We start from the raw sequence: 24311 nt of genomic DNA, 5'->3' as shown, positions 1-24311 counted from the left end.
ATAAAATAGGGGTATATTTAATGAATAAATTGTACTTATTGACTAGACCAAGAATTCTGAAAATTTTATGGTAAGAATATATATAATTATAGTTTCATAGAAAATTAAAATTTCTTAATTTGGAGTTTTTTAGCTCTAGATATAAATAAATTAGTAACTAAGACTCGAGAAAATAGCATCACCAGAAAATCAGCAAAAGTGTAATTATGATTACATTTTCATGGAATCATGTTGATAATTTCCTTATTATTTTCATATGGACTTACTAAGCTTTAAGCTTACTCGCTCTTCTCCATTTCCTAAGTGTTTTCAGGTCAGCTAGGGGTCGGAGACCGTCAGAGACCGTCAAAGACAGCATCACACTATCAAGCCAACAACTCTGGAGTGTTGTCATATGTGTACTAAATACTTTCAAGTGAGTGGCATGCATAAGGACTAGTTTTTATGTTAGATGTTGTTATGATTAGCCAAATGTATCAGCTTATATTGATTTATTGTATATGGCCATGAGATGTGGCTTAAATGGTTATGGCTTGTAAGCTTAATTATTCTTGCTATGTGTTAATGTTTGTGATGTGTTTATAATTTGTTGTTATGAATGATTAGTATAACACATGTACATGATGAATGCTCTAAGACTATTTGAGGTGGTCATGGCCATGTAATGAATGTGTGGCATGGTAGTAAGTTGATAAAGATTGAATAGGGACAATTGTAGAATGTGAATTGGAATGTCTAACTTGGTGTAACATGAGTATAGGTAATAAACACATGTATGACAACATGTAAATGCTTTAACAAAATTTTTCTAAAGGATGATTAACCATTAAATTGATGTTATAATGTGTGTCTATAATGTGTATAATATGTGAGAGAATTAAGGACAACATAAGGATTGGAAAATAGCCTAAGTGTTGGCTACACAGGCAGGGACATGACCATGTGTCTCAGCCGTGTGGAGGACACGGCCTAGCACACAAGCGTGTGGCTTGGCCGTGTGGATCAATTTGTTTTGTTGATGTCATAAACAAAGAGTTACACGGCCTAAGGACACAGGCATGTTGAAGACACACATGTTTGTCCCTGTGTCCACACAGGTATGTGACCCTGTTTCATGAAAATTTCTCTAAGTTTTCCTAGAGCTTTCTAAAGTCCTCGGTTTAGTCCTGAACCACCCCGATGTATGTTTTAGGCCTCGAAGACCTATATAAGGGACGATTTACATGTTTGAAAAGTTTTAATTTGGATGAAATTTTATGGCCCGGTTTTGTATGTTTGTGAATGTTTAAGTCTGGTAACGCCTTGAACCCTATCCCGGCTTCGGATACGGGTAAGGGATGTTACAAACCGGGTTAGTAGAATTTGGTTAATGAATCGAGAGTGGTCACACTTGAATTTTTTTAGATGATCTTTTGCTCATTTGATAATAAATAAGTATCAAGTATAGTGATTGAGTAGTGGTGGAGCTATCCTTAATGATCTGTGTTTGAATCCCTTCCCGCACATTACTTTCTATATGGTGCAATTTTGCTTCAAACCTTAGCAAAGGTCACACCATGTTTTTAAAATAAATGTTGTAGTTTGTGAACAAAAAAGTAAGTTGACTTAATGTTTAGGAGTTTAAATAATTTCCTAAGGGTCCTAGGTTTAAGTCTCCATACTCTCCCTATTTTATTTAATTCTTTTTGGAAACTTTTGCATGGGAAAAAGCTTCCATAACTGTCCACTCCTATTTACCATGTAAAGTAATATTCTTTCATCTTTTAACTAGTCAACTTTCCCTCTTAAACCCCCTTTTCACTCCTATGATCCCCTTTTTCCTCCTTTGTCCCCTCAACATGCCTATTTTCTTCACCCTTACCTTGTGTGACATACATTGAACCTAGACAAGGTGAATTACACGTTTTAGTGTTCATATTTTTTTTCCTTCCTCTCCATTTTTGCCACCCCCTCTTTTGCTCCCCCTTTCTCCTCCATTTCCTCTTTATTTTTCTTCCATTTCACCTCCTCAACAAAGCCTTTTTCTTTAATTCTTCCATGTCTCCTCCAGCCCTAACCAATCGTACCACCACCTCACCACCACATCTCCACCGCCGGACCTCTACCGTCACCATCGTTGTCGTGTCGTCGCCATCGACCACCACCATTTTTCACCATTTTCTTCTTTTCTCCTCTCTTTCGTAATCAACATTTTTATTGTTCATCTTCCTATCTTGATTTTATTGAAAGGTTTTACTATTAATATTTTCAATCTATCATTTTTATTATTTTATTTTATTTTATTTGTTAGTTGACAATCCTTCTCTTTTATCGAATCACCACAAGGATCATTTAGTCTCCTTACCCTCAAGATTACATAAGTATTGGTAAATCCTCTGATTAGATTGCTTCTTTCTTTATTCTTGTTTATGAAAGATTCTAACAAGGGTATTTCTTGCTCATGCATGAAGTGTTTATTTGAAACCCCGGATCTATACTCCATCCTTTAGAGGTGTTTGTCATTGGGACCATTGATTAAGTAAGTGATTCAACTTAATCATTTATTCAAAAATATTATTAAAAATGTCAATATACTGACAAGGTATTAACATTTAACTAAGGATTCAAGGGTTGATCTCCTATCTTAGAGTTGGGAAATAGAATCGTTATTATCGAGTCATACGAATTCAGGTGTGGGTCTAAGCTGATACAAGTTATATATATAATGTTAATAATACCTAGATAAAATATTATTATTTGATTTGTGATTTATATGAATACTCTAAGTATTCTAAAACGAGAGACTAAATTCGTCGAAACAGATTATACAAGTGATTTCGAACCAACTAATTTTGTGAAAAGTACATTGTGCGGTTATGATTTTCGCTGTTTGAAAAGTATATTATCCTTATTGTCATGTTATGTGATAATATGGCATAATTGATTTTGCATGTTTCAACATCCCCAATGTGATAAATGATATTTTGAAATGGAAAATATATATATGTTCATTGTGGTCATATCACATGCATCAGGTGGGATATTGTAAGGAGGAAGAATTGGTGGCTACGTCCACAACCTACATGGCAGCTTGTCTGCGAATATTGGTGGCTTCGTCCACATATTGGAGTGTTTGGATGGATGAGCTCTGGGGAACTCTTTTTTGGAGTGTAACGGTGATGGGTAGGATGTTTTATAAAAATTTTCATAATTGTTTTCCCAAAAGTGCACTACCATGATCATATGCATAATATTCATTATGTTGTACGATATGTATCTGCTTATTGTTATTTAACTTGTTATAAGACTCACACTGAGCTTTATAGCTCATTCATCCTTTAGTTTCTTTTTTTTTACAAATAACCCCGAAGTTAGGATGCGATGACGACATTTGGAGGATTTTCTCAAACTTCTTTTTAAATTAAAGTAATTCAATTTTATGTTGATATTTTGTTATTTTGGGTTTGTAATAAGTTTGATTATGGATAGAGGCATGGGGCTTTACTTTGGGGATTTTTCATTCTGATTTTCATGAATTGATTATATGACATTAAGTTTTTAAAACTGCATAAATTAATATTTGTTTAAGATTATGCATGAAACTTGGTTTTTATTAGAACTTGACAAAATCACTCTTTTCTGTTATGACAATAAAAACGAGCTTTATACAAATATATGAAATAGTTTTTTTGAGGTTTTAAATTGCCTATTGATGTTTTATCGAATTTACATGAAATATTGATTTTTAGCAAAATATGATTTTAGAAAAATGGTTCATTGCGATTTTTGAAAAAATATACCAATATTACATTTTTCGGATGCAAATATGAGAAATAAGTTCTTAATAAAATTAGACTTAATTTCAATTTTTATAATGCTTACAAATGAGATTTCTAATGACATTTGATTTTATGAATTTAACATGTTTTTTTTAAATAGTGACAAATATTCAAGTTCTTTAGTTTTGAATAAATGATTTTGAAATATGAAATTTTTGAACAATGATCAAACTTTTACAAATAAAATATTGAAGTCATCTATTTCTAAAATTTCTCAATTTCATTACTTTGAAATGATTTATGCAAATGGTTTAAAAAGTATGTTTGAAAACTACGAAAGATTTTCTAGGTCATTTCGGTGTCCAATGTAGGTTTTCAAATTCGGCCATAGCGTCTAGGTCGAGTTTGGGGTGTTGCGTGGATTGAGTATGGGATTATGCTCTTATGTGCTAAGATGCACTTCGAGTGCTAGATATACGCTATGTGCGCCAATATGGACATACGTTCTAGTATACTTTATTTTGGTTTATCCAATAATACACTTTGGTGCCAATTTGGTGTGTTGGTTGGACAATCCAAGTATTTGTTCGAGTCCATGTAATACCCCTTACCCGTATCCGACACCAGAACAGGGTACGAGGTATTACTGGACTTGAGTACTTGTAATCATTTAAAACTGAGACATAAAATTTCATCAATTTTAAACTTTTCAAACATATTCAATACTATCTACATTAAATGACTTTATACAATAGAGACCTTCAAATAACCTAGGTCAGTATTTTAGGCCAACTCCTAGCAACTTAATAATAATTACACGAGTCCCTATACATGCCAAAGACTTAAAAATACTTTAAAACCTTTATATATCGATAAATAGTTTGATAGTGTGATTTAACCTCCGGCGACCTCCAACTCGAGCTAACATCTGCGACACTATAGGAAAGGAAAGGAAAGGAGTAAGCATTATAGCTTAGTAAGTAAATATGTAAATATTAATAAAAAATACATTATCATACATTAAAAAAGTCACAATATGTTCCCGGAACATTACCATCACAAACACACATACTTTCACTATTACAATTATAAACAGGTTCAAAATAAGCTGTCTAGCAGAGTACCAGCAGCTAAATTATTTATTTCTGGAGCTACAAAACTCCAAATTACAAACCGTTAATTTTAGTTGAAACTAGATTCATGTATATTATTACCATATAATTTTCATAATTTTTTTTCTATCCAATTAGTACAATTTATTCATTGAAATTACCCCTGTTTCACTGCTCAACTGCCCTGACCACTCTTCACTACAAATCAATAATTTCTTCGTACAGAACTCATATGATGTTATTGTTTATTTTATTTGAAACTAGACTTATTAAGGATTTCAAACATATAAATTATATCCCATAATTATTTTTTTACAATTTTTAATGATTTTTCAAAGTCAGAAAAGGGGATCACGTAGTCATTCTGAACCAGTCTCATAGAAAATTAAATATCTCAGAATATAGAAATCCTTTGCTTGTTTTGTTCCTGTTATATGAAAATAGACTCATTAAGATTTAATTTGATATCCCATTAGGTCTCTGATTCAATTTCTAATATTTTTGGTGAATTTTTAGATTCTCGTTACTGCAACTATTCAGAACAGTTTTATTGTCAATTCTGATCTTTCACACTTCAATTGTATTCATCACTTACCCATAACAATCTTTCCAATTTCCAATCACATATCAAGCATATTACTCATAAGTTACACACGAATATACTTACACTTATATTCACAAAGTCATACACAATTTCATTTAATCAATTTCCCAATTGAACACTTCGGAATAATAACAGATACACGGTGGTATCGCACACAGTCCACCTTTAAAATCGAAGCTCTCTTGTACACATAGTGGCCTTCACTTAGCACCACTCATGTGACCTAGCTCAATTATACACATAATTTTGGCTCTCTTGTACACATGGTGTACACATAGTATCACCCATGTGACCTAGCCACTTTATCTCGTAGCTCTCTTGTTTACATGGTGTCCTTCACCTCGAACCACACATGCAACCTAGCTACATCTATCTCGTAGCTCTCTTGTCTACATGGTGTATACATAGTATCACCCATGCGACCTAGCTACCTCATAATGTCTCGTAGCTCTCTTGTACACATGGTATGCATCTCGTATTACACATGTGACTTAGCTAATACCATCTGTATCTTTTGATTCTGAAGGTTCAAACGGGAAGTATCTCACTTTCTAATACTTTATTCCATTCTTCCAATAGTCAATTATGATTCAAAAATCAGCTACAATACATAAAATATGCTGAAATATAAAAACGTAATAAAGATAATGTATTATTTACATACAAACTTATATACTTTCTCGTTTCCATGTCAAATTAATATTGAACATTTAAATCATCATAATTATACTTACTTTCAACACCTCGGCAGTCATAGTAAATATATTAAATTTACATTGAAACATGCATAAATTAACGCTTATTATACATATAAACTTACCTCGATACTAAAACGGCCATTTTAGCAACTTTCTCGATTTTCAATTTTTCTCCCATTCTAGGTTCAAATCTCATTTTTCGGGAATCTAAAACATCATATTTTACTTATTTAATTAATTTAATATTCAAAACAGTCCTTAACTCAAACTTCGGAAAAATTACAATTTTTCCCCTAAACTTTTGCATATTTACACTTTTTCCCCTAGGCTCGGGAATTAAACTTCATCCCTTATTCTTATGTTTTATGACATTTTGATCATTTTTCCCTTCTATGGAAACATCAAATTCTCACTCTAACACATAGTTATAAACAATAACAACTTTTACCGATTAAGCCGTTTTACTCATTTTTGCTTAAAACAGCTTAGCAAAAGTTGTTTAACATAATTTCAGCCTTCATATTCTACCATAAAACATCAAAATAAACACATTTCACCTATGGGTCTTTTTCCAAATATGAACCCTACCTTAAATTATTGTTAGAATAAGCTTAATCAAGTTACCGGGATTCCAAAAACATAAAGAACTTGAAAAACGGGGCTAGAACGGACTTACTATTGAGCTTGGAAAGCTTGAAAACCCTAGCCATGGCTTCCCCCATGCTAATTTCGGCCTCCATGAAAAAGATGAGTCAATTTTGGCTTTATTTTCCCTTTTTATTTCTTTTAATTACCAAATGACTAAAATGCCCTTAAGGCCTTTCTTTAAAATTTTGTCCTATTCATGCCTATTTTTGTCCAAACAAAATATAATGGTCTAATTACCATTTAAATGCCTCCTCTTTAAAACCCCATTTCAATCAAGTACTTATGAATTAGAACACATATTTTGCAACTTTTGCAATTTAGTCCTAAAAGTCCAATTAAGGACTTTATCAGTAAAATTTCTTAACGATATTTTTACATAATATTTTAATCAATAAATAAACCTTAAAACTTAATCAGAATAATTTTTTTGACTTGGAATTTGTGGTTCTAAAACCATCATTTCGTTTAGGCCCTAAATCGGGCTGTTACAGCAACTTCTTTAAATAAGCCCTAATAGGCAAATTAAGCATGCAATCTATTAAATTTCTTATCAATACTCTAAAACATTCATCTAATCACTCGGTAAATCATAAAAAAAATTAACCAAAGTAAACTTTTCTATCTCAGATTTGTGGTTTTGCAACCACTATTCCATTTAGGCCCTATTTCGAGATGTTACAGTCCAAGTCAAGTTAATAGGGGTTACAAATCACAAGTTACTAAATGATTCTAATAAGGTAATATTTAATACTATCGAGCTAAACTTGTAGCTATGTGAATTTTAATAAAGAAGATACATTGTTATATAATGATTCTAACTGAAAACGAGCCCTAGGGGCCGAAATGGATACGAATGAGTCAATAGACTCGAAAAACTAGTGGAATAAGTGATATTATAATTGATATATGGGAAATTCTTATAATTGAATGTTTAATATTGACATGTTTGAAATGTTGTTAATTATAAGTAAAGTGAAGTGTCCAAACATGTTTTAAGTGGATTAGGATGAATGGTACTTGTTGTATGCATATTTATGTAGTTAGATTGATAAAGACTATGTGGCAACTAAAAGTATAAGTTAGTTGAATGTTATGTGCATATAGATGATCTGTCGTAATTTGATATGGTAAATTAGGCTTTCTCGGTACACCTAAGAAGCTTATTCTCAAGCAAAGTAGCGTATTTTTTGTAGTTTTTCGTAATTTTTAGGTTTTAAGATAATAAGTGTAAATGTCTTGTTTTTAATTATTTTGAGACCCAAATTGGCTGATAATGCCATTGGGGGCCCTAACATATGGTTGAGTGATGTAAGGATGCATTGGAGGCTGAAATCGAGCAAGAATGGCACCAAAAGAGGGGGTACTACTATATCTAAACCTTGGAATCGTGATACCTCTAAAATACCTAAGAATTAAGACCACCCTTAAGGGTATCGCAATATCCACTTTGGCTATTGCGATATCCACCTTCCAAGAAGCACCCCAAGTTCAAGACTATCTGAGGTATCGTGATATCATATTCCTTGGTATTGCTATACCAACATCATAAGAGAACAAAAAGTAACAAAAAGGTAATCTTTGTCCACCTGAAGCACTAATCATTAAAAGCCTGTTTAAGGGTATTTTGGCCATAATAATAGGGTTAGAATAGCTGTTTATATCATCCAAAATTTGGTTGAGAGAAAAGATTCCATATTAGCTTAGTTTAGGTTTACTTTTCTCTAGGTTTTCTTTTAGCTTTTCTTTCTCTTCTTCTAGGGTTTTTTCATTTCATTTCCTTAGCTTTAGATTTAACATTTCTCTGTAACTTTTCTTCTTGTTTTAATTTTTCTTAGTGCTAATTAAGTTAGTTATTACTGTAGCATAGGTTTATTTGCACTTTCAGTCCCTCTACCTTGGTTGTAAGACATTTTTAGCTTTAGTTTAATGTATTTTAGTTTCCTTTACCGTAAATCTTTTAAAGTTTGTTCCTTTTATATTTTTTACTTTAGATTTTCTTATTAAATGCTTGTCTTTACATTCCCTTTAAGTTTTCTTGCAAAAAAATTCAAACTTTTACATTTTTCTCAAGCTTTTCTTGAATGACTTCAATGATTTTCATTTCCATGTTCATTAGCTTTATTTTTAGCATAAGTAAATAAACTTTTAAGAAGGTTCGTTGATGGGCATGTTGTGAGCTGATTTTTGGATAAAGGACTAAATTGTAATAAATTGGACTAATTTGAATGAACCTAAAAACTTAGGATTGACAACCCTAAGGGAATATCTAGGCAAGTGAGATCGAGAGAAGATCTTGTTAGGCACCAATTCATTAGTCCAAGTTAACTGGTAAGGTCGAGAGATAATTTGGATTAATTTGTCTAACTTGGTAAAATTGAGATCGATAGCTAAAATAGAACCATTTTGGGAGGTTAAGCAAGTTAGATCCCTAATTTGAAGATTAGTGAACTACATCAAGTCAACCAATTTTGCAGATTTTACAATTTACTCCTTGTTAGCTAGGTTTTAGATTATTTTAATTTCTCTTAGCTTTATGATTTTTTGTAATATAATCTTTTGTGATTAATTGGTTAGACTCTTTATTTTGCACACACGTTATTTAGAAATTATTCGATCCACGGTTCTCTTGGGTTTGATCCTTGGAATACTCTAATGTTCCATTGTAACACTACAAATATTACATTTGACTTGTCAAACTTGTAGTAAAGTCGTGATATTTTTATTCTTTTTAATTCCAGTGTTGATTCATATTTATCTTTCTCTCTCTCATCGATCTAGAGAGCGGTCAATAAATATACTTGTATAGGCTCGAAATGAATTGTTAATGTTTATGTTCATATGCCTTGAGTAATAAATGTACTACTAAGCCCTATTGCTCAGCGTACGATTTGCTTTCTCAGTGTGCAGGTTTAGGTGATTCTTGAAGCCCTGAGACTTGAAGCCAGCATCCAGAATATCATTTTTGACCCAACATAGTTTTTATAGAGTGACTCATTTTAGTATTTTGGGCATGTACCTAGGAAACTTAGGCTGAAAGTATCAAATGTTAAGTTACATATATGTTATAATCCTTGTTAATGATTAACGATTTGTAATATTTGAATGTTTAATAGTTTGTAAGTTGATCGTAGTTACTCTGGCAATGAATGTGGCATCTTGTAACTCAGACTCGTGATCTAGTCAGGTAATAGGGTGTTACACCTCAATCATATGATCGAGTTCACTATTCCTTAGGTATCCATTGAGGTATTCCACACTGGGTTTGTTTATAGCCCACAAGTTCTCCAACATTTCGTGGAATCGATGTTGGACAAGCTCGTGCCCTATCAGAGAAAATAAAGAGTATATCCATGAATGCAAATAATGTGTATGTGAAATAATGGTATAGAAAATAATATTTACTACATACCCATGTTAATAACATATCGTTGCTCATCATCCTTGTGAAATTGGCCCATATAATTTAACTCAATATGATATATACAATACCTATGGTATACACAATCCCATAGGCTTCCATGTCGATTAATTGTAGCCTATATTTCAGGTGCCCTATAAACAATTATACATATATCGGGTTGTAGCACAACATGCCTTCTCAAGTTAGTTAAGAAAAAGTCCTAAGCATCAATGGTTTCTTGTTCAATAATTGCAAAAGCTATTGGCAGGATATTTTGTTACTATTCTATGCAACAGCCAACAACAAGTGATGTTTATATGTCCCATACATGAATGTGTCATCAATTTGGACTAATGGCATATAGAACTAAAATGCTTCAATGCAAGGCTTGAATGTCCAAAAAAGACGATGTAAAATTCTTTGCCTTTAGACCATTCAATTTCCATGATACACAAGTTCTGTTTGCAAATAGATGACGATACTGGGATGTACTAATTCTGTACCTTCAACCATTGCCACAAATCATTATATGATTTATCTCACTCGTTATGCATATTTTCCAAAGCCTTTTGTTTTAAAACTCATGTCTTGTAGTACAACATGCTATAATCATACTAACTATGAATATTAGCAATCAAAATTAACATAAGAATCCTAGGACTTGCTTTCACCATAGGTAAGATAATATCATATATTAGGTCATAATCCAATTTTGGATGATCTTGTGACATACGTACAACAACACAAGTATTTCACCATACATAAGACAATGTGAGAGATCAGGTCAAAATCAAATTTCAGATGATCCCGTGACATACCTGCAACAACACAAGTATGTGGAGCATTATATTTCTTCATTGTCCAGAACCCCGTCTTCTTTCTCACAGATGTCATGATTTTCTATGGACATCTACTTTCATGCATTGCGCACTTCTCCTCATATTTTTTGACTCACGATTTTGTAACATGAAAGTTGGCCACATGATTTATGTTATACTGCTTCACTATGTCTCAAAAATATTTGATTGGTGTGCAGGTATACACAATCATTGACAAGTAATAAAGTAGTAAGTAAGAGTTATCGTCTCCACAAGGAATATTTAAGCAAATAAAGAATTGAAAAATTAATACTAAGCAAATTGGTTGGTGATGAGATAAATTAAGTGTGACGAATTTCATAATTAAACTAAAGATTGACCTAGGTATGCGAAAAATTAAATCAAACACAGAAAGAAATAAGTATGCAAGTTTTTAAGATTTAATCACAATAGCATGCATGTGTCATAATAATTTTCCTTTCTAACTTAGAAATATTTAATAATGTTAAGAGATGTTACAGAGATTCCGTGACATATTGATAATTTACTAACTTTATTTAATTAAGTTATAATGTTAAACTTATTTAATTACTAAGTCTATCTAGCATATTTATATGTTTAATAAACTTATAATTTCATAAGTAAACATCATACAAGGTTCTGTAAGGTAATAATATTTTTGGTATTATTACTAATTTAATCCCTAAATGATTAAACATACACCATACAAATATTATGTCAATTAATTAAATACTGTTCAGATTAATTAATTAATTTAGTTGTTTCCCTTCATTCATAATGCTTGAGGAACATATTCATGATTTTAGTTTCATGAGTAAACAGATCAAATGCACAGAACATCTTTAATAAAAATAAATAATCTAAGCTATGAAATTTAAATCATTCTAACACCAATAAAATTAAGCAATCATGATTATATTAAAAGAAGAAAACTTAGTTGCAATCATGTTTCTTAAATTGAACAAAAAATAAAAGATTCAAGGGTAAAATAAATGCTAAGCTGTTTTAATGGTTCTCCAAGGCATAGCTCGCTTTGCTCCTGCTTCGTTCTTCTTTTCTTATCGTGACTACCAAGCTTAAAAGCTTTTTACATGGTTGAATGTGGCTACTCTCAAAGCCTTGCAAACACTATTTGAAGAATGGAAAAGGGAAGTGAAAGAAGAGAGAAAAGAGAGAAGAGATGGTGAGTGAGGGATGAGTGAAATGGAGAGCAAATGCCGCTCTATTTATACTGAGGAGCACCATGAATTTGCTATTTTAGCATGAAAATCCCCCTTATTTCTCTCATGAATGGCTGACCCCTTGTGCTAAGGAAGGAGGGTGGATGCCTTTGTTAAATTTAGCTAGTTCATACTTGATTCATTGGAAGGCACCTTTGAAATGGGGAGGTGTAACAGCCTATTTTCAGTGAAATCAAAATAGCAATTTCGGGACCACAAATTCGAGTTAAAAATAAAATTTATTTTGATATTATTTCATGGTCCGCATTATGATAGGAATGTTATATGAAAATTCTAAGAAGAAAATTTTACCAATTATGTGCTTAATTATGGAAAGGACCAAATTGCATAAAATGCAAAAGTTGAAGTCTAGTAGCTAAAAGGATCAAATAGCTATGGAATTCAAAATGAGAGGTCCTTATATGGTAATTAGACCATTAAATAAAAGTTAGTAGATATTTTTGGTGATTTATCCATGAAAAATTAGAAAAGGATAAGGACAAACTGGAAAGTGGAAAATTAAAAGATGGTAAATTAAATAAATGTTTATTATTATCATTTTATATCATCTTCATCCCCAACTTCATGGAAACCCTAGGAAAGAGAAATCAAACTTTCTTCGCTTGATTAGGTATGTTTCTTGTCCCGTTTTTAGTAAATTTAAATTTTTGAGATCGGAATAGCTTAATCTATCTATTTTGGGGATTACTTTGAAAAGATATCAAAGTATAGAAATTTTACCATGGTTTAATATGCTAAAATTTTGAAATTTATGGTAGAAAATGAAAGGTTGTTAATAGATAAACAACTTTTACAAAGAGAATTTTGATGAAATTATGATTTAGGGACTAAATTGTAAAGATGTAAAGGTTACGGAAAAATTATGAATTTTGTGAAATATATGTGCTGTAAATGTTATATGGAAATTTCAGTTTGGTTTGGAATAAGGGTTAAATTGCAAGAATTTCATTTTCCGAGGCTAGGGACGAAATTGGAATTTATGAAAAGTATAGGGGTAAAATGGTAGTTTTGCCTAGGAGGTGAATTGAATTATATTGAGTATGAAATGAATTAAATTGATGTTAAATTCATTTATATAGATACGAAAAGACCTAATACTGAGTTGGGTCGAGGAAAACAAAAAGTTTCGGACTAGTAGATTCTCATATACGAACAAATATCGAGGTAAGTTCATGTAACTTAATTGTGTAATTATATGTTTGAATTGATTTAAATGATTTGTATATGAATTGTGTATTGGCCATGTATATGAAATTTGATCACATTGATAAGTCTTAATTTATACATATTTTATCCTATGCTTAAGCACATTTTTGGATGAATTATCATTAAATTTGTGGAATTTGATGCTCCTAATCCTTTGATTTCATGTCTTATACTTAGGTGAGCATAGGAGAGTAAAAAGAACGAGAAACGACCAAAAACAGAGAAAATGGGTCAACGTGGGAAATCAACATGGCCTGGACTTCCTCACACGGGTAGAGCACATGGCCGTTTCTATTTAATAGACTCTAAACACGGCCTAAGCCACCCCACACGGGCGTGCCACACGGGCATGTCCCTGTCGAGCCCAAGTCTAGTTCTATTCTGAAAAGGCCACTGTTGAGGGTTTTGAAGCATACTAAAGCCTATATAAACACCCCAGGAGGTACCTAGAAAAGGACACAGGGAGTAGGAGGCAAGGAATTACTCGAAGAAAGTCGATTGATCCATCTCAGAAGCCGGATTCTTCTCCAAGACGGAAGATCTCCCTTCAATTTCCTTCAGGGGTTTTTGGGTTTTTCTTTATGTTTTGTTATTATTATTATTTTGAGATGTTTTCTTTTACATATTGAACTAAATCCCCTAAATACCTAAGGGGAATGAAACCTAAGACGGATCTTGTTATTATTTTTTGAATTATATGATAAATACTTGAATTGTTCATAATTATGTGTTCTTAATTCTTGCTTTAATATTCCAGGATATTGATTTAAGTATTGATGTGCTTATTTAGAGGAGCAAAAGTCCCTGTCTAAGAGTAGATCTAACATAATTAAGCGGAGTTGATTGCACCCCTAGACATACGGCAACATAAATCTGTCGGATTAGGGTCAAACCTAATAAGAGAATCCATAGATCGAGTTAATGCAACACTAGGGGTTTTAATTAGAAAGAGATTTCAAATAGTCAACCTAGGGTTAGACTTTGTTAGTCACAAAAGAGATAATAATATAAATTAGGGATTTCTACGGATCAAGTCAAGTGAATAAATCGTCTAATTCAGAGTCAAATAAAAAGTGAAGTCTAGGTAGAATTTCCCTTAGGTATTGTCTAAATCAATCAGTTTTCCCAAAAGTATTTCCCCAATTTACTTCCTGTGCATTCTTAGTTTAGTTAATTAGTTTAGATAAAACAAATCCTCTTATTTTTAGGTTAGATAATAAAAAGAAAGTTAATACTAGTACTTTTAGTTCTTGTGGGTTCGACATTCCGGTCTTACTATAAACTATACTATTGTTCGATAGGTGCACTTGCCTTCATCGTGATAATAGTTAGTTTCAAGTACGATCAATCATAAATATAAAACTTATCACAAGACATTCCATCACACAAATTTGGAAAGTACTTAATAAATGTCAAATCCTGTATGAATGAATGAAATTTGATTAGATACAAGGTTCTATTTCCCGAAATGGTAGTGGTCTTGCATATGCTGTAGACATGTCGTAGCTCGAAAGAGCTTCCCCTTATAAGCCCTCTCAAACTTCCTGTATAAGGTTCTTGCAAGCTTTCCGATATAGCTCTTCGGAGGGTTTTGATAGGTTGTGATCCTACATTTGTTGTGGACACACCTTAGCTCTTTTAAGCATCCCAATTATAGGCTCTTCGTGAGCTTCCTGTTAAATTGGCTCTAAGTGAGCTTCCCGATAATACTTGCTTGAACTTCCCGATATATGGCTATCCGAAGCTTCCCGTTATGGTTCTTTTTGAACTTCCCGATTATGCCTCTTATGAGCTTCCCGATAGGCTCTTTATGAGCTTCCAGAAGTGGTAGTACTGGTTGATCGAGCTTGTAAAGCTAAAGAACTACTTAAAGAGAAGAAAAAGGTAGAGGCTGAGACTAGAAATTGGAAGAAAAGACCGATGAGCAGTTCATTCTCACAGCAATCCAGAAAATCTAGAAATATGAATCCTCGTTCACAGGTTTCGGCTGGACAATCATATGGAAATTCTAAGAAGCAAAATGTGGGTCCTAAATCTCAGACTACTTCTGCGGCTAGTGTGGGAAATACGAGATTTCTTAAGCCTGAGTGCTAGCAGTGTGGTAGAAATCATTTTGGCCCATGTAGAGTGAATGAATGTTTTCGGTGTGGTTCTCCGGATCATTTTATTAGAGACTGCCCAGAGAGAGCTAAGAAAGAAAAATTTCAGAATGTAAAAGCTAGTGGTGCAGACTCGAGGGGAATATATTCGAGAAAAGCTAGAAATGAACCAAGCAGCAAAAATGTAGCTAGAGATTCAGCAGCTAAATCTGAAGCAAGGGCTTGTGACAGCCCTAAATTGACCCTAGTCGGAAAGTAGTTTCGGGACCACGAAACCGAGTCATAAAAATAATTAACAGTCATATTTGATGCTTATTATATATGAATATGCATGTGTGAAAAATTCATGCTTAAATTTTGTATATAGTATGTGAAATTTATTAAATAGGACTTGTATGAGAAAATTTAGAAATGTGCTAGGCAAATACTAAAGTGGCTTATTAATATATGTTGGAAAGTGCTTGTACTTGCATGTCAAATTAGCCAAACTATAGGTAGTGGCCGGCCATGCTACAAATTATATAATAAAATATGAATTTTCTATTAACTTTAATTAGCTAAATGGCATAATATCGTGAATTAATGAAAAGAAAATATAGAAAGTGGGTGAAAACAACAAAGTGTTCACCTTGTTCATTCCAAAAGGCCGAAAGTGAAGGGGAGTTGGGAGGAAAGGAGCCATTCGGCCATTTCAAGTCTTCATTAAGGTATGAAATTCATGTTTATTCTTGAAATTTTAGATAAAATTGAACTAGTTACCAAGTTCTTTAGGTAACCCATGTTAGGAATTTTGATTTTGGGAAGACTAGAACTTTCGGCCATAGTAGCTATTGAGGATTTAGGTTTTTGTTTCATGTTAAATTGGATGAATCTTGGTGTATGGGTGTTTGAACTAAACTAATGATCAAATAGGTGCATAGATACAAAGTGGGAAGAATCGGCTACTAAGTTTGATACTATTGCCGAATATGAAAATGTTATGCTTGAGTAATGCATGTGGTTAGAGTTGGTAAAATGAAAAGAATGCTTAGAGGTGTTATAATTGATTAGGTGTTAAATTAAAAGCTGCTAAAATTTTATTGTTTTAGCCGAATATGTGTTTGTTCAAAGAAGGAATTATTGAAGAATGTATATGAACTTGGCAAGTGAATTCGGCTTAGTACATAAATGATGTGAAAATTTTGGAATTTATTTTTGATTATGTGTATGTATGACCAAGTATAATCGGCCACATGAGTAAAATGAGTTTGATATGTGATTGCCGAATGTGACTAACAAGTAAACATTATTGGTAAAAATATTGAATACTTCTACTTGTATTCATTAAGCTCAAGAGCAAGGGGGATCAAAGTTAGATCGGGGAAAGGAGAAATCAATAGAGTAATCAATCCACAACCGTTTCAATATACCGAGGTAAGTTTTTAAGTAGGCTCTTCTAGTATACATAATTAAAGATGCCTATAAGAATATGGTAAATGAATCGAAATTTTTGGTTGGCAGTTGAATAAAATTGTTCATTAATTAATGTGGGTATGCGATTCATAGTGAGGATCATTTGGAGTTAAGCTGTAATGGTGTTATGAACATGTGAATTTGAGTATAACTTTGGAGTTGAAATGTGAATGATGATATGTATATTGATAGAATCTATCCGGACTAAAAGTCCGCAGGCTATGAGTTGGAAAAAAAATATAACCGGGTTAAGTCCCGAAGGCATTCGTGCGGGTTATTATAACCGGGTTAAGTCCCGAAGGCATTCGTGCGGGTTATTATAACCGGGTTAAGTCCCAAAGGCATTTGTGCTGGTTGTTACATCCGAGCCAAATTCTGAAGGTATTTATGTTTGGAAAGGTGCGACTCTGTCGTAATAATTCCGATTAATGTGCTCATAATCCCTAATATGACCATGTATGGATCGTATATACATTGGAAAATTTTGGTACAGTGTCAGTTGTGATTACATAATCGAATAATGCTCTTCCGACCATTTCTTAGGATTATATGAAGTCTATAGCTCACTCGAGCTACATGAAATTGAATCAAATGAAATTTAGTTAAGTTTGACTTCAAATGTATAAACCTATTGATAAAAGTGTAAATTAAAACGAATACGTGATCTTGTGCATAGGCATTATTTATCCTTATGAATGCTATTTCTTTTGTGTTTTTGTTTCAAATGAGTTCCTTACTTATAAACTTACTAAGCAACGAAACGCTTACTCTGTTGCTTAAATTCTCTGTATTATAGATTTTGTTCGTCAGCTATCGGACTCGGAGGTGTCAAAGTCAAAGTCATCCACACTATCTAAGCCACTTTTTTGGTACTCTTCAGTTGAACTTGATAATGGCATGTATAGGGCTGACCCTTGTTGTTAATTAAGTATCTTTTGGTAATGTATATTCGTATAGCCATGCGAAAATGGCTTGTATATTTTGAGTATAACATTATGATCATTTTGTATATATGGTGTTATGATATGGTTATTAAGTGGTGTGGAAATGTTTGGTAATGATTAGCCATTGGAATGGCCAATCATGGTCCTATTGGTGCTACGTATGTCATAGCTAATCGTGATTATACTTGGAAATAATGTATGTTAAATTACTAGTTGATTCATGGAAAACTATGAAATAGGTAAAATTTACCTTAAAATAGATGCTGACAACAACAGTGATGTGAATTTGCAAAATCACTAAAAATAGTAGAAATGGAATTAAATAATGAATAAATTATGTAATCGAATCTTGATGAGTCTATTTTCATATGAAAGAAACGAAACGACTATATGAGCCTTATTTTATGAGATGTTTAAGTTTTCGTGAAACAGGGCCAGAGCGATTTCTGGATCCCCTGTTCTGAATTTTGAAATTCACCATAAATTAATAAGAGATAATTAGAAGTCATGCTTTATATGTACAGATTCCTTTTTGAGTCTAGTTTCACTAGAAACAAATGGCATAAGTATTGAATCCCTGTACAAGGAGATATCTAAGTCGTAATGCATGAAGGTCAGAGTAGTCGAACCCTGAAACAGGGGAGAATTTAACTAATAAACTGTACTAATTGGCCCAACCAAAAATTCTAGAAAAAAATTATTAAATATACGTATGAGTCTGGTTTCAGGAAAAATTTACGAAATTGGATTTTGAGTTTTGGAACTCAAGATATGATTTTTAGAGTGACTGTGATGTAGTTAGCTAGCTCGTCTGGAAATTTTAAAAATGAATTGTATGAGCTGTTTAAGTAAGGAATTAAGTCCGTTAGCACCTCGTGTTCGACTCCGGCAACGGTCTCAGGTACGGGGTGTTACAGGGCTCCAGCTAGAACTTATGCTATAAAGGCACGTGAAGATGCTTCATCACCCGATGTGATTACTGGTATATTTTCTCTTTATAATGTTAATGTTATTGCTTTGAGTGATCTCGGTTCTACTCATTCATATGTATGCATGAAACTGGTGTCTAGTATGAATATACTTGTTGAGAACACAGAATTTATGATTAGAGTGTCGAATCTGTTAGGCAAATGTGTGATAGTTGTAAAGTATGCAAGAAATGCCCTTTAATGATTCGGGGTCATTACTTTCTGGCCGACTTGATGTTGTTGTCGTTTGATGAATTTGATGTTATTTTAGGTATGGGTTGGTTGACATTGCATGATGCTATAATAAATTGCAAAGAAAAGGTTATAGAATTAAAGTGTGAAAGTGGTGAAATTCTGCGGGTTGAACCAGACAAATCAGAGGCATTATCTAGTATGATTTCTTCGATGTCGGTTCAGAGATATTTGAGAAAAGGGTTATGAAGCTTATATGGCTTATGTAATTAATACAAAAGAAAGTTGAAAAGAAAGTTGAATCAGTGCCGGTTGTGTGTGAATTTGCGGACGTATTTCCAGAAGAATTGTCAGGTTTGCCTCCAGTCAGGGAAGTAGAATTTGGTATTAATTTGATACCGAGAACAGCTCCGATCTCGATTGCTCCATATAGAACGGCTGTAACACCCTAAATTTGGGCCTAGAAGTTTTGGGCCTTGAGCATGGGAGCGATTGAAGGCAGCTTATAATATTCTATTGTGCATGAAAATTTCGTAGTTGAAGGCTTGTTTTAGTGGTTTCGTGTGCTGAGAAGTGTTGGAGAAGTCCTGGGTTCAAACCTGGACTCTAGCAAAAATTTTGGTTTAAGGTGAATCAAACCCTGGGTGTAGTAGGTAGGCCTTAAGAATACTGTTGGAGAAATTGTGACACAAAAAGCCTTGTGGCTTAATGGCAAGTAGCGTGTGGAGCATTTAAGGGGAGGCATGGGTTCGAATCCCATGGCAGGCAAAGAGCATTTATTTTGTTAATAGGGGGCGACAAGAGTTGGTGTTGAATTTAAACTCTGATGATGGAGGGATCCCACATCAGGAAGCTAACATAAGAGTGGATGTGAAGCTGGCTTTAAATAGAGAGAACCATGAGGAGAGTAAAGGTACCCTTCTTGGCTGATCCCTTTCGCTTTGTGGTGTGCTCGGTTGGGTTGGCCCCCCGCTAAGAGTGCCCAGAGCATGGATTAACTCCAGTCTCCAATCAAGTGTGTATTTCTCACAACTCTAGCTATAGGATGGCTACTTCGGGCCGCGATGGGCCAAAAGGGGTCATGTGGGCCCAATGGGCCTACGGGCCCAATTGGATAAGTTATTTGATTGTGTAGTAAATACTGGACTAGGCTAGGTGAATCTCATATCTGTGGCTAGATTTGAGCTAAAAGGGCCACACGAGCGTGTGGGCCCATTTGGGCCGAGAATAGGCTTTAGGCCCATTCGTATTGTTATCCCTGTTTAGAATACTTTAGTTTACCAAATTACTGAAATGCCCTCAAATTGTAAAATCACCAAAGTACCCTCGATTTACAGAATTACCGTTCTACCCTAAATTTATAGAATTACTGTTTTACCCACGATTTACAGAATTACCATTTTACCCTCGATTTATAGAATTATCATTTTACCATCGATTTATAGAATTATCATTTTACCCTCGATTTATAGAATTATCGTTCTACCCTCGATTTACAGAATTACCATTTTACCCTCGATTTACAAAATTACTAAAATACCCTTGGTTTACAAAATTACCAAAATACCCCTAGTTTGCAAAATTACCAAAATACCCTTGGTTTACAAAATTACCAAAATACCCCTAGTTTGTAAAATTACCAAAATACCCTTGGTTTACAAAATTACCAAAATACCCTTGATTTGTGAAATTACTGAAATACCCTTGTAGGGTAGAAATACCAAAATACCCCTGTACGGTAGAATTACCATTTTGCCCCTAGGGTGTTAAATGACTATTTTGCCCTTGTGGGCAAGTGACTGACTTGGACTGTGTGGTTGACAGATTTGATTGCGAATATATGTTGGTGATATGAATGACTTGACTGTGATTGTTTGATTCAAATATGGGCATGACATTCTGCATACATGACATGTTACATAGGTTGGGTTTTATAAAAATGGACGAAATGCGAAAAGGGCTTTGCCCCAGTTTATCAAAAAGGGATTTGCCCCAGTTATTAAAAGAGGCTAGGCCTCCAGTCATATGATAAAGCAGCTATGCTGCCAGTGGAGAGTTTGGTTGGGTGGGTTGAGTTATTCCCCACATGGAGAGCTTGGTTGGTACGGGTGGAGAGTAGCAGATGGTGGGTTGAGTAGTCTCCCCAAATGGGCTTGCATACATCCACTAGTATTACATGTGATATTGAAATGGGCCTATAGGCCATACCGTTTACAGTAAAGGCTTCAGCCCAGTGATATGATCTATGAAAAGGCTCCAGCCAAGTAACCGTTAAACGAAAGGCTTCAGCCCAGTATATGTCGAGAATGAATAGGGCTTTGGCCCAGATTGTACTGATACTGTGTTATTCACCGTTTGTTTGTTATTGGGATTACACACTGAGTTTTCGTAAACTCACCCCGTTTCTAACTGTGCAGGTAATCCCTAAGCTTAGATGGTTTGGAGCTGCGAGGGACTCGAAGACGGCCACACTACTATTTCTGTTTCTTTTCATTGCAATTAGATTTCGTTTTGGGTTTTTAATTTATGTAATAAGGCCGTTGGTGGGTTTTAAGTTTTAATTTGGATTGTGATTTCTTATACTAAACTGCTAGTCTAGGAAAACTTGAGATTTCAAAATGGCATGATTTTTCTAAGGAAAATGAACTTCCAACAACAAAGTTTTCAAAATGCTTCCGCAATTTTAAATGAGGTAATATACCAAAGGCAAACAAATTGGTAAACATTTTGATGAGAACTTTAGTTTAATAATAATAAAGGAATTTAGATTCAGTAATGGATTTTCATCGGAAAGATCAAATTTGAAAAATGGTTTGATGTGAAGCACCAGATTCGACCATAACGTCTAGGCCAGGTTTGGGGTGTTACAATGGCACCAGCAGAGTTGAAAGAATTAAAGTCATAGTTGCAAGAGTTGACTGATAAAGGCTTTGTGAGACCAAGTTTTTCACCTTGGGGTGCTCCCGTGTTATTTGTGAAAAAGAACACTACAGGAGAACAAACTTTTAGCGGCATTTTTTTGGCTTTTAAAAGTGCCGCTAAAACTATTAGCGGCGTTTTCACAAGTGCCGCAAAAAACGTCGCTATAGCCGACGCCGCAATATTTTGCGGCATTTTTTTCACAAACGCTGCTAAAGACCATGACCTTTAGCGGCGCTTTTTTCACAAACGCCGCTAAACACCATGACCTTTAGCGGCGCTTTTCCCACAAACGCCGCTACAGACCATGACCTTTAGCGGCACTTTCCCCGTAAACGCCGCTAAAAACCATGACCTTTAGCGGCGCTTTTCCCACAAACGCCGCTAAGGAATATAACCTTAAAAAATATATATTTTTATTAAATAATATTTATTTTCTATATTATATTTTATTTTTGAAACTTTAAACTATATACTTTTAAGGATAAATAAAAAATATTAATTAAATTAAATTTTCTATTAAAATTTTAACTTTAAAACTAAATATAAAAATTGATGAATTTAAGTTTAGAATTTAAATATTATGTTTAAATAAATGGGCAATCTACCAGCAACAGAGAGATAATACAATTTATGAAAATTTATGTCGATGAGAATTTTTAGATAAATTTTAAGCACATTTACATTGATGGAAAGAAAGAAAAACAAAAAGCTCATACAAAATTCAAAGTAACAAAAATGGAAGAAAATGCCAAAAAATCAAAGGAAATCTCGTCCACATAACTACCTTGACTTATTCCAGATTGGAGATTGAATCTCTCAATCCATGTGACAGTGACCCTAGTCGGGAAGTGGTTTCGGGACCACAAAACCGAGTCATAAAAATAATTAACCGTCATATTTGATGCTTATTATATGTATATATGCATGTGTGAAAATTTCATATTTGAATTTTGTTAATTGTAAGTGAATTTTAGTAAATAGGACTTATGTGAGAAAATTTAGAAATGTGCTAGGCATATGTAAAGTGGCCTATTAATGCATGTTATAGAAATGATGGGTTTGCATGTCAAATTACCCAAAATTTGAGCTAGTGGCCGGCCATGCTATGGGTCATAGCATTTTATAAACATGTTGTGTTAATGTTTTATGTTAGAAATAATAAAATAAAAGGGTTAGTAATAAAATAAGGAGATGGAGGGTGATGAAAACAAAGAAAAGAAAAAAAAAAGTGTTCATCCTTTAACATCTTTGGCCGAAAATTCTAAGGAGAAAGGAAGAAGAAAGGAGTTCTCTTGCTTCATGGTCGGCTTGGATGAGGATTAAGAAGAGGTAAGTATCTTGAAATTCTTGGAAAATTTTGTATAAAGAAGGTGGTTAGTTCAAGTTCTATTCATTCCATGGATTAAATTTTGATTGATTGGAGGTTTGATATTCGGCCAAGTAGTTTGAAGCTCTTAGTACATATACTTTTTTCTTCCTTCTTGAAGGTTGAAATTGGGTTGTTCCTAAGGGGTGTCGAATATGGTCATTAAAGGGCCTTGAGGAACAATATGTGTGGCTTGGGTTATAACATTCGGCCATGGTAGTAAATAGAAGAGATAAATGGTAGTTAGGTGAAGTAGAGTCTAGCAAATGAGCACATATGTGCATTAGTTACTAAATGGAGAAAAATCGGCTAACAAGTGTGTACTAAGGCCGAATATGATTTTGGATATTATTGGGCAATGTATGTGTTTTAAATTGATGGAATGGAGAGGATGCTTTAATTGTGTTATGAACAATTATATGTTAAATTAAGGTTTACTAAGCTAGCTATTAAGGTGAAGTGCAAATGTTAGTATTTGATTGCTAGTGTATATATGTGTACTAGCCGAGTTTTGAAATTGAATAATGGTTTGAGCACTATGTGTTGTATTGAGATTGTTTGAGTGAATTCATAGATATTTATATGATGAATTCGGTTGTAGATATACATGCTTAAATAAGATGCACACATGAATGAATAGATAGATTGGTGTTGCATGTATTCGGTTATAGGCAAGCATAATGATGATTCTATCTTGACTTAGATAATCGGCTCAAGGAGAATATTAGCCAATATGTTGAATTTGGTTCATGATTTCATAAATATGACTCTAATGTCTAATATATATATATGGACTAAGTACCTTGAATTTCTCTTGATGTTCAAGATGATTAAATCAATTTATTTGTTAAATTAAGCTCAA

The sequence above is a fragment of the Gossypium hirsutum genome, chromosome A08 (genome assembly GCF_007990345.1).
Source record: "Gossypium hirsutum isolate 1008001.06 chromosome A08, Gossypium_hirsutum_v2.1, whole genome shotgun sequence".
In the NCBI taxonomy this organism is placed as follows: Eukaryota; Viridiplantae; Streptophyta; class Magnoliopsida; order Malvales; family Malvaceae; genus Gossypium; species Gossypium hirsutum.
The sequence above is the reverse complement of the archived record's forward strand: the minus strand, read 5'-3'. Positions refer to the sequence as shown.